General features: G+C 47.9%; 1 protein-coding gene across 2 annotated transcripts in view; it reads right to left on the bottom strand.

The window, feature by feature from the left end:
• Positions 1-18,870, bottom strand: part of MOCS1 (molybdenum cofactor synthesis 1) — a 497,242-nt gene that overhangs the window by 223,037 nt on the left and 255,335 nt on the right. The window lies entirely within an intron of this gene.

Raw genomic sequence — 18,870 nt, 5'->3', positions numbered from 1 at the left:
ACAAACGTTCACCTTTTTCACTCCAATCACACAACAGGAACGCCTCTCGCTCCTAGCAGAAAGCCGCCCATCAGGCTCCCCTGAGGATCCCTGCCCGCCCACAAGCCTCAAAAACATCCTAGCCTCCACCTCTGCAGGCAGTATCGCACACTCAATCCTCAACCACTCCCTAACGTTGGGAACTTTCCCAGAAGCCCTAGAAATCTCCTACATCAAACCCCAGCTGAAATAACAAACACTCGACCCACTCCTTCCCCAGAACTACCGGCCCATTTGTAACAGCCACTTCGTGGCCAAACTCATGGACCGCACAACATACAAGCAGCTTGACCTTTTCACTGAAGCCAACAACCTCCTGGACACTGTGCAATCTGGCTTCTGACCACTTCGAGGAACAGAATCCTCCCTAGTGTCCATCTGGAACGGCCTAAAAAGAAAGGCTAATGCTGCGCCGTACTCATCCTTCTTGAACTCTTGGCCCGCTTCGTTACCATCGACCACACCATCTTCCTAGATAGGCCACACTCATTAGGAATCAAAGACACAGCCCTCCTCTTGGATCTTCTTTTTCATCTCTAACCGTTTCCAAATCAAGTTCCTCCACCCATTCACCTCCACATCATCCGCTTCCACAATCCTACCTGCTACAACTATGCAGATAAGATCCCAAATCTCCAGGCCCCGAACAGTCCATATCGGTCATCATGCCTCTCGGACATTGACTACTAGATGATGACAAACGCCCTCATTCTCAATCCTGGGAAAATTGAAATCCTAGTCTGTGGGAAAACATCGCTCATCCCGAACCTATTCCCTGGCCACAATCCCTAGACCCCGAACCGGGAAACCTCCACCTCGGTAAATAACCTTGGAAGCACACTGGACACGGATGTATTCCTCTCCCAACAAGTCAGCTCAGTTTCCAGAGCCTGTTTCTTCCACCTATGCATCCTAAGGCGTTTCTTGCCTTATCTCACCTATCCTCACTGTTTCTCCGCCATCATTTCCATCATCCTCTCCCGCTTAGACTACGCAAACTGCCTTTACCTAGGAACACCAGCGTATCAGCTAAGGAAACTGCAGAGAATACAAAATGCTACAGCCCGCCTTCTCATTAACCTACCTTCCAGTAAACACATCAGCCCTACACGGAGTACGCCATTGGCTCCCTACTGACCAACACTAACCTTAAAGCCATGTGCATCACACACCAGGACATCCACAACACAGGGCCAGAATTCCTTCAAGACAAAGCACCCGCTAACACACCTCAAGGACTCTCTGATCTGGCAGAGCATCTCTCCTAGTAGCCCACAGTACAACTCCTCCAGACAACTCCTCCCGACTCGGAAGTTCCTCTTTCTCCCTCCAAGCACAGATCATCTAGAACTTCCTTCCCTTGCACATTCACAATATTGACAATCATCTGGCATTTAGAAAGGCCCTCAACACCTGTTTTTTCCCTCCCTCCTCTTGAAACCCTCCCCCACTCTACACTCCAGAACAGACACACAGAAATGCTGACCCGAACACAATACTCCTATCTGCCAATAGCCCACGGAAGCCGGCAGCGGCACAGCGAAAAACTATCGTCTCCCCCACCCCCAGTCATCCCTCCGGGCCCTCTCCCTCTGCTCATACTTTTGTTCCAGGGAGACCACGAATAGCGAGATGAGCTAATCGCACTGGACCAAGAAAAAACACTGCAGTCGAACTCCAGCCCAGCCTATGATACATATACCTTACACCTTGTCTGTGGACACACACAGGCCACAGGCACAGCCACCCATCCATTCACCCTAGAATGCAGCTATGGTTACGCTATTCCGGTCTAGCAACACACACAGCCGTTCACACAAACACCTGACGTACCTCAGCACCTCTACCATTAGTATACAGCGACAACCAACGAAAAACAAATTAGGTCAAACTGGGCACACATTGAATCTCCAGCACTAGAACACTAATCTAAATCACCAACAGCAGCCACCCACGTGCCTGACCTCCGGTCTGCTTACTGGAGCCTAGCCAGCCCACCTAAGTCTTAACCCGACAAAAATGCACACAATCATCTTTAATCTAAACTCTTAGAACCTCCTACACATGGACTGCGATCACCAAGGGCATTCCAACCACAAAGCGCATTGAGGCCATACAAATGGGGAAAGGGTGCTATATCAGCGATGACTACAATACAATACTTGCCACTCTCTGAAGTCTCATAGCTTTAGCTGCCAAGGGAACAGTAACGATTTGTCTAGGAACCCACAGTGTGAAAGCCAACAAACATGCTAACTCATGGTTTACCCAAGAACTAAGTGACTTAAGGTCCACCATGCGCTCGGCTCTCAACAAATGGCAATCCTGCCCCAATACCTCACAATAACAGCTTACAGAACGATCACCAAACAATACAAAAAAAGCCATCACGCTAGCCAAATCCTCAGCCTACAATCTCAGTATGACTAATGCCAACTCGCACTCCAAGGAGCTGTTCTTAATATTCAGGGAACAAGCGCTACTACCTACTAACGCACAGAAAACAGTGAAAGATGAAGCATGGTGCAATAAAATCGAAAATGCCCTGCTCAACAAAATAAACACCCTCCAGAAAAATATTAACTCCCAATTCAACGCCTTGCCTAAATCCCCTATACCCTCGATGCCCACTGGCACTCAGGTGAACAAAAACACAGAGCCTTTTGTTTTTAGAGAAGTAACTGACTCTGAATCATTACTATCATGAAAAACAAAGCCTTCTCTGTGTAAAGGCGAGATCTGCCCAGCCAACCTCGAGTGTGCAGAATCACTAGAACCTTTCCTCAAAGCATTCATTAATGCGTCCTTCGCCACAGGTGATGTCCCTTTCTCCCTTAAGGAATCTTGGGTTAGACCCCTGCTAAGAAAACCTTCACTTGACCGTGACTCACCCAATATTTATAGGCCCATCACAACTGTGCTCTTCCTGCTAAAAATCCTCGATTAAGCTGCATACCTGCAAATCCAGAATGACCTAGAGATCAACAATATCCTGGGCAAAAGGCAATCTGGTTTCCGTCCATGTCATGGTACCGAGTCAGTATGCCTTGACCTTAAGAACCAAATACAGGAAACAATGGACAAAGGCAAACCTGTGCTGCTCCTTCTCCTTGATCTATCTGCAGCATTCAATCTAGTTGACCACAAGATCCTCTGCAGATACCTCAAAGATGCCGACCATTTCTCCCAGGAAGCCACAGCCTGGATCACATCCTTCCTTGAAGGTTGGGTTAAGAGAGTCTTCTCAGACCGAGCCTATGCTACACCATCCCCCATCCACTGTGGAGTGCCACAGGGATCATGCACCTCACTTACCCTTTAAACCTCTTCACCCCATCCCTTTTCAATGATCTGGAGAAGCACAGTATAGCATTTGCAAACTATGCTGTGTCAGGTGTATTGACCCATGTTCGAGTTATTATGCTGCAACATTTGGTGCTGTGGGCTTAGAAAATCCAAGATGGCCGAAAAGCCCACATTTGCGCCAGAATCCAGGAAAACCGCGCAGTTTTGCGCACACCAAAATGGTCGCCTGACCTGCCACCCACCAGTGCAAGCATAATGGGCCAGAAGCGCCATGAGTGAAACGTGGTGCCAAAGGAAAAACAGCAGTGCCTGTTGGCTCAAAAAGCGCTTTGAAATCACCTTTGTTTCTCTGAATGCAAGCTCAAAATGCATATTTCAAACATTGCAAGATAGTTAATACAGGAGACGATTGCCAGACCCTATCCTTTGGCTGCACACAGAGCAAAATCAGTGCAAAGGAATATGGTGTTGTTCAAAATCCGTTTTAATTAATGTCAGAAATTGCTAAAATCATGGGCACAAAACCACCAAACAAAAATCCAACTCCTGGTTGGGTGTTCTACAGTACCCTACTGCAGAATCTACATCAATACAATGTTAGCAAGGATCATATGCCATCAAGTAAAATCCCCTTTTTGAAATGCATTAATTCAAGATAGCTGCCAGTACCGGCGCTTGACACTAACCGGCGCTAGCGATCTAAACTCTGACAGGAGACCGGTATTTCAGGAGCTGAAAACGAACCTAAGCCAGCTGGGACTTCAAAGCCTTGCTGGTTAGTGAGAATTCTTAACACCTACTGTTCCCAGGCCCTATACTAGAAGGCAGTCTGATTTAATTAAAAGTTCAAGAGGCCTCTGTCCATGGGAAGCTGTCACACCTCAGAACTCCACACCAGAAGGCAGGAAATCACAAGTTTCTGTTAATCAAATGGAGAGTGGCACCCTGGACTGATGCCCTGCTAGCAGGAAAAACCAGACAAAGGATGCCTTCAGCTGAATGGGATATGCTGATTTGAGGTATAATTGTCAACAGTTTCTCTGGGGAAGGCAAGACACATGATCTCTGAGTCAAGCCAAGTTCCCGGGGGCAGGGGCAAACAAGTGGGTGTACTGAATTGAGAGCAAATGTATGTTTTATTAAATTGCTTATAAAATATTGTATTAAGCTGACAGAAATGTACAATTTGGGGATTCTTAATATGAGAAATGTACCCACAATTTGAGACTAAGCGCAACTCTGTGTGATATTCTGAGACCGAACCCCGCGATTATTAATATTACAGACACTGTGGTTATCTCAGAAAATTGAAAACTTATAGCAAATGTGCCCAGAGAGGGGGTGTACCTCCGGGGAAGATTTGATGCCGAACCGACAAGGGCAAAACCCACAAAGTGCAAAATGTTGTCGTTTCTGAACCCAAGCTCGCAGGAACATGGGGCTTGAACAGAGAACTGTCTTAAATTAATATGGGATGTGTACATGTATTCTTAACAACTTGTGTACCTTGGAAACCTGTTTGTTATGAAAAATTCATTTTCTAAGTAAAAGCAAAGGGGCGTTTCTTCAATAGATTGTAAAAGGGTAGCATCACTCTGACTCACAACTCAGTTATCCAGTTAAAGGACAGAAAATCCTCTAGCCTATCAGGATCCTTAGTGGGTTGGGCATAGAAAGTTAGCCTTCCCACCCATTTTCAAAAGACATAAAAAGAGCCACTGAGACCTAGGTAGGGACGGCTCTTTCCACTTTCTTGCGAAGCACTTTGCCGGACCAGACAATATCCAGAAGGACCATAGACTCCAGATAGACTCCAGAACTTGAAGAAGAGAGGCCTGAACCAAAGGCTGAATCCTTCTCAGTAGACCTCAGAATCCAGCCACCTAACCAAACTATTCAACAGCCGGGCGAGCTGTTTGATTCTGGCTAGAACCAGAACCAGACCCAGAAAGCAGAGCTGTATCCAGAACTGCAGACCAGACCAGACCGCTGTGCAGTGCCAAGAACTTTTGCCAGAACCAGAGATCCAGACCAGCAGAGCAGAGCTGACCCAGATAGCTGTGACTTCAGAACCACCCGCTAGAAGTCCAGTCTAAACCTGTTGACCAGATCTTGACGGCCTATTTCAAATTTATAGTGCGAGTATCCAGCCAGAACTGTGTAGAACCAATCTCTTAGTCTAAAATAATCTCATCCCATCCATTTCAACCTATTTAGAACTGCATAGAAATTGTGTGCCCATTCTGTGATTTCAAACCTATGAAAGTGTCATTTGTCATTGTGATCTTACTTTATTTCTGAGAATCTACCTCCACTAAATCATCCGTATCTTTTGAATCGCATTAACTTTCATTTTAAAGCTAAGAACCTAAGCTTTCCAACAAGCCCAAAACCGACTTGCTATTCCTGATAGTTTTTCCGTAATCGCGATCGACGCACTCGGAAAAAGTGCCACAAATTGCAATTTGACTCAATTTCTCCACCTGTCAAAAATAGCTGTCCTTTTGCTTGCAACTGCTGAACTCCGTTTTCAATCTGATAATCATTCCTGAATAATTACTAGTGTTGACCTGAACTAATTCAAAGTAGATGTCACCTATCCTGAATCTCCTATAGGGAATTAAAATCATTTTTAGCATATTTTTCACTTCTTTGCAAATCACATTTAAAAGTATTTCTGCCTGTTTTAAAGCATACCGGTTGCTCTAAGCTTGCTAGGGGGGAACTGGAATTTGTATTGCATTTGATTGTATTCCTGAAAACTGTGTGCTCTCCTTCCATCTCCTTATATTGCATAGAGTGGGTGGGGGGGGAGTGAATTGCCACAAGGAAAAGTGATCATATTATCTCTTGTTGAAACCATATCAGTTTATTTCTGTGCTGCATTCTTTCCATCATTGCTTTTCCTTGAAACCATAAAAGTATTCTCTGCTACCTTATCCTTTCTATACTAACTCCTCACCGATTGAAAAGAGTGTGCAATTGTAACATTACCCATTGTTGATCAACATTATATTCATAAGTGTGCTATCAAATATTAATTTATTCATAAAAGTGTGATATATTTATATATTGTTTAATTTTTTCAAATAAATCTTTAAATTTGCAAAACAAACCTACTTCTTGGCTAAGTGAGGTTAGGGTGATTCAAAGAGAGGGGTGTTATACAAGGGTTTATCATCCAGATTTATGGACTTGTCATAAAAATATATAAATAAGGGCTTCCCTTGGGCATCCCAGACTAGCCATTGACTTAGTTGGAGTGCTGAATTGAAGTCACTAACAGCTGACGACACCCAAATCATTCTCCCTCTCACTGGCTCTTATGAACAAGATGCTGCCACCCTCAGCGACACCTATGCCCTTATCCAGGCTTGGACAGTGGCAAATGGTTTATGCCTCAATGGAGACAAAACAGAGATCTTACTACTAGGTCCAAAGGAAATACTTAAACTTGATAGTCAATACAGCTCCTTCAGCACTGAGGACACCGTAATCACGGTCTCTGCCGCTGTCAAAACACTGGGTGTTTACCTTGATGCCACCTTCCTTGTCAATGAATCAGCAAGTCAGCGCCATCTCCTCATCTGCTGCACTTACGACTAAAATATTTAATGGAGTAAAACCATACCTAACCACAAAAAACCGGCCTCACCATTGCCAGGGCCACCACTGGTGCAAAAGTGGACTATTATAACAAACTCCTCCTAGGCACCTCTGCAAAAAACCTTCACAAACTGCAAATCACGCAAAAAAACTCCCTCAGAGCTGCGCGAAGCATTCCTAAGAGGGCGCACATCTCTCAGGCCAGATGGGAAGCCCACTGGCTCCCAGTTAAAGAGCGCATTCTCTCCAAGACTCTCACTACCACACACATATGCCTACCCCAATCGGCACCCCTGTACTTGTCAGAAAAAACAAATCACTGGGAAAACTCCCTCAGACCTAAGCGGACCCAATACTCCCATTTGCTCATTGTACCAACCTTCACAAGAGCTAAAGTTGGAGGAGTAAGCTTCCCTGTATTAGCCCCACAAAATTGAACACCCTGCCACTCTCCATTAGGATGGAATCCTCCCTCACTGCCTTCCGTAAGGCTTTGAAAACCAAGTTGTTCAATTAGGCACTTTCACAGTCAGTTGCCTTGGAACATACCATGCCTAGCCTGCAAACATATTTTACTATGTCTCAGTCATTTATTGCAAGCTAGTTTATTTCTGGCCGGGTAGCTCGTTGAGTTACGCGCCTGCTCCTAAAATATTTTCACAACCGTAGATGGACTTTAATCCTGTGCGTATGTTTTAGCAAACCCGCGTAACTTTCCTTCCCGTTCCTCAAACAAGAGCCAGTCACTGACCACAACACTGACCCCCTCAAACAATAACGAGCTGAACATGTAGAAAAAGGTAGACCTGGAGGGGGATCCTGTGTCATTTGATGAGGTGTTCACTTTCGACAACGCTAGTTCCGGTTTTAATTTTGTGGTTTTCAACCGAGTCAGGGTTAACTCATTAACGCAATTCGCAGATATGATATGATAGGTTGTTTATAACGCGCTTAATACCTAGAGGTTTCTAAGTGCAGACCTGGGGCTCGAACCTGTGTTGCTCCATGTCATCTTGCTTACAAGGCGAGCACGTTGCCGCTGAGCTATCCTCCCGAGACATCCCAAGCCGGAATGAAAAGTGCAAAGCGCAGCTCGAGGCTGCCAGTGATGTGCATTTAAAAGATTTTTATTACTAGAGGAAGCTATTCATACAAAGCTCTATAGGAGTACTTGGTGGTCTATTTTGATGTAATGCCCCATGCCCATGACCCTGTTTGCAGTTTATTTACTGCACCCCATCGTAAAAGAAAGGGCCTTTGGCTCGCCAGACATTTTTCACTACAATTCCCAACAGCCCTAGACGGCATCACTCTTAGGGTGAGTGATCGTGGGAGATGTAGTCAAAACATCCTGAGAGCAGATTACATACCCCTGGTTTAGTTGTACATGTTATACCCTAGCTATCTCTACACCTACGCTACCCCCTGCTCTCTCTACCCCCACTCGTGCTACCACAACCCACCTTACCTATCTGCACTCTCCCTACCTCTACCTACCCACCTTACCCCCAATCTATACTCTGACTACCCACCCTATCTTAACTCTCTATCCCCACCCACCCGACCATAACTCACTCTATCCCCACACACCCTACCCATAGTCTCTCTACCACTGCCCACACACCCTACCCACACTCTACCAATGCTCACGCACTCACCATACCCCCCACTCTCTGCACCCACCATACCCCCACTGTTTCTACCCGATACACCAAAGAGTCATCTCCGACCTCTCTCCCTCTCTCCCTCCCACCCTCCTCAGAGGCACCCTCCCTTTCCTCACTTTTCCTCAGAAGCTTAATTTCTCTAGAGCTCTGGTAATCTCCGGGCTAGACTATTGTAACCACCTTTTTCTTAATCTACCTTCCCTCTGCCTCCTCCAGCTTGGCCTCAAGCCCAGGGACCACATCTCTCCAGCCCTAAAATCTCTCCACTGGTTCCCGGTTGCTGCAAGCATCGAATTGAAATCCCTCTGCATCATCCATAAGGCTGTCTGTGGCCGGCGACCACACTATCTGCAACTTGCTCTCACCAAATACTCTTTCCAGATCCCTCCGATCCTCTGGCTCCAACTCTCTACGTGTCAAGCGCTTCTCTAAGCAGAGAGCGGGTAGCAGTTCTCTTTCCTCGGATAGCTCCCTCCTCTGGAACTCCCTCCCCTCTGTCTTGAGCCAGATCTCCTCAAGTTCCACGAGCATCTCAAGAATCCCCTTCTCCTCTTCCTTCCCCCTCTCCATCCCATGCGAAATCCCACTGTCGCTGGGATTGGTGGCCTAGGCCCTTATGTGTCCTTCGAGGTCCTGGAATTCTGTCCAATCGCCCGCAGCCTCCGCCCTCCCCTGCACTTGCCTTTGGGCCCTACTGGCCTGTGATGTCTCACAGGCCTGCACTTACTGTATTGGCTGGTGATCTCTCCTCCACCAAGTAGTCAATGCCTGGCACTTACCTTTTGCCTTTGCAACTGGCTATCTGGCACTTCTGTGTTGCTTTACAACGTGCTCTTTGGCATTCCCTCCCCCCTGTGAAACCTGAAGCACTTACTCCCTGCCCCTGTCCCTTCCCTCTCTGCACTCGCACGCCCCGAATGTTCACAAGGGCCTAGTAGGACCGCCTTTGTATTTTACTCATCACTTCTCATATTTCATTGTCTTGCTGTTCTCCCTCCCTTTGCCCTGTGGGCGTTCTGAAACACAATGTATTGATGTATAAGTGCCTTACAAATGCCCACTCTCTCTACCCCACCCATCCTTCCCCACTCTATCTACCCCCACCCAACCAGTCTACTCCCTCTACCCCATCCACTCACAATACACCTTCACTACCCCACCCACTCTATCCCCACCCAAATAACTCCCTCTCTAACCCCATCCACCCTACTCCTCCTCTCTCTACCCCACCATCCCTACCCTCTCTCACTTTCTAACCATTCTCTTCTCTACCACTACCCAACCTAACCCCACTTTCTCTACCCCAACCCTACTACATCACACCATCCCTAATCCCACTTTATACCCTCACCCACCCACCCTACCCCCACTCTCTACCCTATAGACCTGCACTCTTGCTAACCCCTTTCCCCACTCTCGCAACCCCCACCCATCGAACCTTCCTCCATTCTCTCGACTGCCATCCACCCTATCTCTGCCCAAAACCACCCACCACCCGAGCCCCACAACTTTCCCTACCCCCTCCCTCTACCTCCACTCACCCGCTCTACCCCCGCTCCCTCTACAAACATCCACCCTACACACCTTCTCAATACCTGAACACCATAACCCACCTCTCTCTACCCCCAACGCTCGACACCCCCGCATCCCTTCTTGCATCCTCCTTTTAATTTTTACACTCTCCTCCTTGCACCCTGGTGCCTATAAATTGAAAATGCATAGAACAGCAGTAAACGCCAAAACTATTGGCTCTGCCAATGCTAGTTATATTCTATGTCGCTTTTGTGGCAAATTCAATTCCAAAACAAGGCGCTGACATTAGATTGAAATATAACAACGAAAGGCTGCTAAATCAGAGATCTTCGAAGACCCTCAACCACATTTCTGGCTTGCTTCCTTCTGTCATCTTACGACACAAGTGACGCATCTCGACGGTGAACATATTTCGTCAGAAGGGGTTTTGGCACAGTGATTCTGCATACCATGGAGCAAGAAGATGTCTGCAAGTTAAGCATTAGTAAATAATTGGTCATGCGTGCAGCCTTTATTTGGGTTTGCCTGCAATGGCTGGGCAGCAACTCCAATGTCTTTCAAATGCTGCAGCCTGTGGGTGAACAGGCATAGCTTTCCTTGAACAGGGACTCGTTGTTATAGCCGTATAGACTGAGGGAGGGGTCATTATAGCAAGATAATGACCCGCCACAAAGTTCTGGCCCAAGGCGAAGGGTCATTATCCCATGACATAATGACCCCCTATAAGGCTATTTGCACATAGTGGTGACATTAATACATGGTTTAGAGTTTCCAAATTCCAAATAGGAAGTTTAAGGCGGCCTCTGAACTCTGCATGATCAAGCCCAAAAGTCACAGGATAAGCATGGCAGGAAGAGCTTTGAGTTTTGCTGCCCTCTTTGTTAACCCCACCCGCCCATGTCTCTGGAAGGTTCCGCTTTGTAAAGTGTCCTCCTTTTTAAGCGTCGACACTAAACATAAGACACGTCTGTTCGTTAAACAATACGGCTCCAATCTTTGCTGATAGTTAAACGTTGTGTTAACGTTGTGCATCCTAGCAACAAGTGACCATTTTGGGCGAACGTGTGTTGTAGAAATATTACTGCATGACATAACCCTAGGCGTGTGGTGCAGGGGAATATGGGGCAGACAGCACAGCCAAGTAATTCACCCCACCACGTATAGAAGTGTCTATCCTTCTTCACGTGGGCAGTTGTGCTTTTGGGCTGTGAATGAGGCGATTCTGCACACAGAGCCCCTGCTCCCCTCCCGACCCCCCACCCCCTAGTGTGTGGCGTGCAGCTCCAGACTTTCTGCTCCATTACTGAACTTGGCCTCGTCTTTACGGTGAATGTTTCTGGCGTGGGGAGTGCTACTCTCATTGCAAAACAGAACTGTTTTATGGGAGAATTGCAAGTTAATGTTCCAGCACTTTGAGATAAACACCTCCGACAACACTCTGCTGTGGAATTTAGGCGAGCCAGTGGTTTCAGAGGTGCGCGCGCCCTAGCAAATTTGGTTCACAAGTGTCTCACGCTGCTAAATGTGGCCAACTCCTGCTAAGGCCGCAGCAGAACAGCAAGAGCAGACATGGAGAGCAGCCGTATTGCAAGCCCGACCCGCCGCCATGGTGTGCGGGTTGCAGCCGGGTTGGTTTCTCTTGGAGCATCCCCAGCCAAGAGCGCGGGCAAGCTCCGTTCAAGTTCCCGAGGTAACCCAATGCGTGTGGGCCAGATGTTGCATGATGCCTCCCCCAGTGCTGGAGAGGCTGTGCATTGCAGAGAGCTCCGTCCTCCGAAAGAATAAGTCCTAAAGTGCTCAGCTGGCTAGGAATGGCCTTTTCCCGAGTGTCCCCTTATCCACTGTGTTGAGGTCTTATTTTGAACCATGTGCCCCTCCCTCATCCAGGGAAAAGTGTTGGAACAGTTGGGTGGTGGAAGCCATTGTTGAGGTTCTCTGCCACTTTTTATTTAGTCTGGATGAATTTGATGATGCCCAAGTCTTGTGGGCTAATGCCAGGGCGTCCTTGACACATTACATATTAGGGAATATCAAAGAGGCGGGCTAATGTAAAATTCCTTGGTTGAAATATATCCACTCTATGCTGGGTCAGATGAATGCTCTTGCCCTTCTCCCTCCAGAAACTTATTTGAGAGTTTCGGAGTGGAACTTTTATACAAAAAGCTTTGTAAGTCTTGAAGGCCCAAAGTGAGACACAGGGACAGCAGGTTAGGGCAGACACATGGCTCTAATAAGTAGGGCGGGTGGTATGCAGCCCTACCTCGCTTTTGGCAATCGGAGATCAGATAGATGGTTCAATCTCGTCATGCTCAGAGTTGATACACTACACTGGCGGCGATTCCCCTTCGGGAGGACATCACACATTTTGTTCTGTACTGCTCTGCATATTATCACATTATAAATCAAACAATTGTGCCAGTCCTAAATGCTGTAAACCTTATACCCTGTGACTCTGTTCTAGCGTATTTGCTGCAAGCTGAAATACAAAAGATAGTAGCAAGGGCATTACTGTCCTATATCAAAAGAGCACAGAGAGTGAGGAAATTGCAATCATGAACTGTTTGATCATGTAATGTCTTCTTTTTAGTTTTTTTAACATCCTAGGAAGATGAATTTTGTATTGCATATTTAATTGTAAGTTTAATGGATTTGTTTATGATCCGAGTAAACCTATACAACAAAAAACGTCCTTTTTGTTCGCGTTTGTGAGGGAGGAAGCTTTGTTGCAGTGGCCGAGGCATGGTATGGGTAGTTTGGGGTACTGCGACATTCACTTGCTATTCTGCCTGACAACTATGGTTAGGAGTGAATGCTGTGGTGACCAGAGCATGACAGGATTTGTGTATCCGCCGCCTCCCCACCAATTATTGAGACTTGGCCCAGCTGACCTCAGTCTATGCTCTTAAACAGTTCTGCTCAGGGAGTTCTGCAACAATTGTTGGTGTCTTCCTTCCCCATCAGAAGTCTGTTGTGCGGGCAGTGCCGGGGCACTTTCATCCCTGTGTTTTGGCCTTTGCTTGCATCCATGATCCCCTTTTGTGGCCATCATTCATTCCCATTTAGTCCATCTTGTTCGGATTGCGAAATGAAATGTATATGCTTAGATAGGTCCTCTGCTTATTCAGGCTGCATAACTTTAGGTGTGCTCGCTAGCTTCAGAACATTGTGCTTATTTGACTGAAATGCGTTTTGGGCTCATTTGTCAACACTGCAGATTTGGCGAGTGCATGTTGAATGGGCGCACTGTCCAAATTGAGTGCTTTGTGAGCTGCGCATGCTGCTTATGTGATATGGGTTTTGTTGCGATTGGTAGCAGCACCCAGATATAGGTTGTGCACCCAGCATAGCCAGTGTGGTAGCTTGAGTAACTTTGGCTAGCTTTACTCTTTAGGTGTGGTTGGCGTGTTTGGTAGGATATGATTAGGGCGACTGAAGTTTCATGGACATGTCCCCTGCTCTCACAAGCATTCATTGTGTGTGCGCTGCTATGTCCTTTCATAAACCTCCGTGTGCACCACCTTCCACCGCTTATGGTTCTCACCTTCGTGGTTCATGTCTTCAAAGCATGTCCTCCACATGTGTTTTTTTCCATTCCTCTGCCCGATGTGTGAGCGGAGCACTGGGCCCTTTGTTGTTGGACCAAGGTACCTTTTTGTTGAGATGTGTTACCTGTTCATCACCTGGAGAGGGATTATGTTGCATCCCTGTGTGCTTTCGTGCAAATGTCTGTGTCGGAGTGTTGGATCTGGGGTGCTATGGCCCCGGCATCAGAAAATCCAAGAGCATTTGTTGCATATGCATGTTCTAGAAGCCTATACACTCCATGGAGCGCCTCTCTGTCCTCTAACTCCCGTTGGTATCAAAATATACCTGGATCGAACTGTCCTCCCTGGTGGGGAGGGGGGGACACAATTCGCTCCCCAGGCTTCTGCTGAAGGCACTCGTTGACACTTGTGCTGCTGCAGGACAGAAAGATTACATTCTCATCTTCCTCACCCTACGTATAGTCATAAGGCCTCCTGTAGTCTTCTGCCACCTGCACCGTCGCTGTTTTGGTGGGGTCTTCCTCCCCATAGCCTCCTTTGAAGCACTACCTGCCGCTGGCCCCACCATGCTGGCAGGTGTCGGGGCTGGGCACACAGATGCGAAAAGATTGTCTTTTCCGCACCTCTCGCACATATGTCCTTTGGCTGGGCACTCATGCCCGTGCGTGGCACCTGACTCTCTACGTGGCCACTTCTCTTTTCTGGTTGGTCTCCCTCCTTGCCATTTGCCCACAGCCGAAACCTCCTCCAACTTCACTCGTTGCATGGGGGCCTCCAATTTGAGCTGCTGCCTGGAGAGGTCCTTCGCTGAGTCACGCACCTCTGCCAGCTCCTGGGTGTGTCCCAGTTCTAGGATTCGGTCGAGGCCCAGCCCGGGCTCCCTGAGGACCTGTTTCCGCAGTTTGGCAGAGCTACAGCCGTATATTATCTGAGCCCTGATCTCGACATCCTCAAAGTTGCCCAAAGCGCAGGACAATGCAATGCCGCGAAGCTTGCCATGAAATGCATCGAGGCCGGCTGAATAAAGGAGGGTAGGGCGCTTAGCCATGTCCTTGATCACAACCGCCTCAAAATATAGCTCGAGGTTCTCCACCCACGCCGTCCACCAGGGTCCCAGACTTGCAGGTGCTCCTACCACATTGAAGGGATACAGGGGTGCAAGCTGGTCATTCTGCCGATACACCCCTTCATTCTCCTCATCCCCCTTACTTGGTACTCAGTGTCACACAAGATCCTTCCCACCAAGGCACACAAGCACTCGCTTAGAGCCGCTACCTTGAAGCTTGATGAGACTGTGGTGATCCCTTGATGCGGCGCCCAGCATTCGTTCAGGCCGCTGTTCGGCTTGGGCGTGGCTACGGGCCCAACTCCACACACGTGACTTTTGTGTGTGTGCGCCTGCTGGCGTGTCCACAGTGGGCTTGTGGGACCCATGTGTCCTTCCCCTTCGGGGGGCAATCGGGGCTGTTGGTGCTGCCCAAATTTCTATGTGCCATCCTCACTGACAGAGGTGTAATTTGTCTATTCTTTCTGCTCCCTGAGCAGAACATGATGATTCCACTCCTCACGGGGTGTGTAGCACGGGGGCTCCACCCAGTGCGTCCGTACAGCGAATGGGCAGGCCCCCCATCCACAGCCTCACTTGTTCGATGGCGGTGGGCTGGGAAAGTGCAGCTCCTTTTGTTTTCTTTCTTCTGCGGCCGATGGCAGGGTCGGGGGGGCCGCTGCAGGCCTCAGTATTCCTTCTTTGTACTGCGGCAGGCCGAGGTATTTACAGGCCGCGCTCACTTTCCGCGGCCTCTCACCGAATTCCTTTGTTCTTTTAAAGCGGGCGTGCGAGGACCCGCTGGTGCTCCTTCCTGCATTGGGAACTGCATGGAGCGTTCCCGCTCCACACTTCCTTTGTGGTGGCCGACGCAGCTCCTCCCTCACGCAGCCAACACTGCTTCGCCTCCACCACACGGCCAATGCCCGTGCCAGGCCAGCCACAGGCGTCCGGCAACCCGCACAAGTATGCACAGCCCCAGACCACCTTGTCACCAATGTGGCGACTTGCCTCTTGGCTTGCGGGCAGGCCACACCGGGTGCCGGGATCACCCGGCAGACAATAGATCTGCAAGCATGCAGAGGATGGTCCGCAGGGGGCACCCTGCAGAGTCAGGATCACTGGACCTGGAGACAGGAGCTGGGGGCACCCAGCTGATAGCAGCCTCGGGTCTGAGGGGCACACAGGCAGGGGCTGCAACAATGGGCCGTGGTCACACGGCAGCACTAACACAAAGAAACACACAGACTCAGAGTTGCCACTTCCTGGGGCTCTGCTGCAGGGACCCTCACGTGCCAGCAGAGCCCCTTTTATTAAGACAAGTCATGACGAGGTCATGACTCGTTTCATAAAAGGGCAAAACACCCACAGTTAAATGGGCAATACACAACAATATTGACGTGACTTATTTCAGTCTGTCATTTTCCAGTAGCCAAGCTTCACTTTCGACTCAGCCATGTAGGGCTGTGCCCTACTGATCTAGTAGCGCACCCTGTAAAACAGAAAGCCATTTCCTGCAAAAGGTTGCAAAAGATTAGTTTTCTATTGCAGCAGACTGTGTTGCCTCTTCTGCTCTTCGTGTTGTGGCAGTAAGATAAATAGGGCGACACTTAGAGAAAAATAAACATAAAGGGTGGCTGGTTGAGATCGTTAAAATTGACTGTAATTCACTTTAGAATTTATTTCGCTCTTTATCGCATGACGTTCTTCTGATTTCAACAGCAAACAAATTCCAGGAACCGTACACCCTCTTTTGGCGCCGCCGTTTCACTGCGGGCGGGTTCAGGGCGGCCAGTTCGCCGCAGCGGCTGATTTGGCCTGCCCGTTTAGCACGAGGGACGTTAAGCCTGGAAGTGTTTTGGTGTGCAGGAGCCATGCAGGGTGTGCCAGGTGAAAGTAATGACAGTGCCATAAAGAGGAGGCCAAACAAGGGGTAGGGTAGAAAAACTTTGGCCACAAGCTTTATTATATCATAAGCTGTAGTGGAAAGAAAACCAACCATACAATGATAATATCACACAAATATTTTGGGGAACAAGGGGTCAGGTGAGCGGGGACCCTACTTCAACGTAGGGCCAATTCGAGGCTGATCCCTGCCGCCCTTTATACAAAAGCTTGTGACGTTCGTGGACCCAGCATGTGAGCTGTGTCTGTTGTGTCCTTTTTTTGGTTTTCGGTTTACTTGACTCTTCATACATTTAGCCTTTTCCATGTCTGTGGGAGAGGTATGTGTGCTTTGGGGCATGTGCGTACCTGCTTATCGCTCTGGTGTCCCACTTGTGATGTGGCCCCCTGAGGGGATTTTTGCAATATTTTCCTCTGCAGTGAATTCTGGAGCATTGGGTTGCCTTCCCTAGCCTCCATTATTGGTCAGAGCCCTTCCCTTGGTCTCTTTGTGGTGAGGCACTAATACTTTTTGGGCTGAGGTGAGTTCTTGTGTTTCCACCTGAAGCCAACCTGGTTCCTCCTAGGTGGGTTCTTGTGTTTCCACTTGCAGCCAACCTGGTCTGGGTTTGGGGCTTGTGCGCCCTTCCATGCTCACAGGCTGAAGTATTGCTGTATTCTTGGCTCATGCTCCACTTGTGTTTGAAACCCCCTATGCGTTGTTGTTGCATTGTTTCTCCTCAGGGGTGGGTTCTTTGAGCCTGTGTATTAATAAGTGACCATTTTCAAGGTGTTTTAGTCTTTTGTTGGGTTGTTACTTCCTCGGGGTGGGTTCTTGGAGCCTTACTAGGATTTTCCCCTGCTCCTGTTCCACTTGTGTTACAAGACCCCCTATGCTCTTTTGTTTGCTTATTTTCCAGCGGGGGTGGGTTCTTAGAGCCTTACTAGATTTTTACCCTGCTCCCGATCCACTTGGTTATGATACCCCCTAAAGCGCTTTTATTGGATTGCTTACGATGGGGGTGGGTTCTAGAGCCTTACTAGGTTTTTACCCTGCTCCCGATCCACTTGTGTTATGAGACTCCGTAAGCGCTATGAATGTACAATTGTTCAGCTGGGGGTGGGTACATGGAGCCTTACTAGGATTTAACCCTGCTCCTGATCGACTTGTGTTTTGAAACCCCCTGAGCGCTTATATTGGATTGTTTTTCAACGAGGGTGGGTTCTTATAACCTTACTAGGGTTTTTCCCTGCTCATGATCCACTTACGTTTTTAAACCCCCTATGTGTTGTTATTGCATGGTTTTCCTCAGGGTGGGTTCTATGAGCCTGTGTTGTAATAACTAACCATTTTGAATGTGATTTAGCCTTGCAGCGTTCACTTAGCTCATGATCCACTTGTGTTTTAAACCCCATACGCATTATCACATTGTTTCTCCTCGGGGTGGGTTCTTTGAGTCATTGCATTAGTATATTATCTTTTGACTATTTTTAGAAAGCATTTTAGCCTTTGTCTCTCCCAAATTGGTGTTAAAATTGGCGTTTTACTTTGCTCATGATCCACTTGTGATTGAAACAACCTCCTATGCCTTTTTATTGCATTGCTTCTCCTCGGGGTGGGTTCTATGAGCCTGGGTTTTTCTAGTTGGATTCTCGATCCCTTGCCCGTGTTTATCTCCATTCTTGGCCTTTGAATTATTATTATAATTTGACCATTTTGAAGGCCTCGTAAGGCGTAGCCTACTTGGTATTCTATGGGTGGGTTCTTATAACCTTACTAGGGTTTTTCCCTGCTCATGATCCACTTACTTACTTGGTATTCTATGCTTTTCCTCCTTACTGGCGGATAACTTGGCTTCTGCTTGTGTCCATACTTACTTCCAGTGTGGCAACCTGCCTCTATGGTTTGGTTTTTCTATTGGTGAACCTTGCAGCGTTAGTTGGTAATTTAATCAATTCCCGTGGGACATGGTCTGGACTTCAGCTTGCCTCCGACTTTACCTAAAGTTTGGCAACCTGCCCATCTGATTTGCATATTTACCTGACTGCATTGTGGCATTTTACCACTCCTCGGCTTCCTTCCACTTTTGCTTCAGGTTTGTCCACCTGCCCAATGTGGTTTGGTTATTTAGATTAAAACCAGAGAGGCATCTACTGGGCTTCGGCATACAACCAACTCTACTTTGGTAAGGCAATCTGCCCCATTGGTTTGTTTATTCAAATGATTCCTTAGATGTACATGATA

Source organism: Ambystoma mexicanum, chromosome 4q, assembly GCF_040938575.1.
Source record: "Ambystoma mexicanum isolate Mex_15411 chromosome 4q, UKY_AmexF1_1, whole genome shotgun sequence".
Classification (NCBI taxonomy): Eukaryota; Metazoa; Chordata; class Amphibia; order Caudata; family Ambystomatidae; genus Ambystoma; species Ambystoma mexicanum.
Note: the sequence above shows the minus strand (reverse complement) of the source record. Positions and strands in the feature narration are given on the sequence as shown.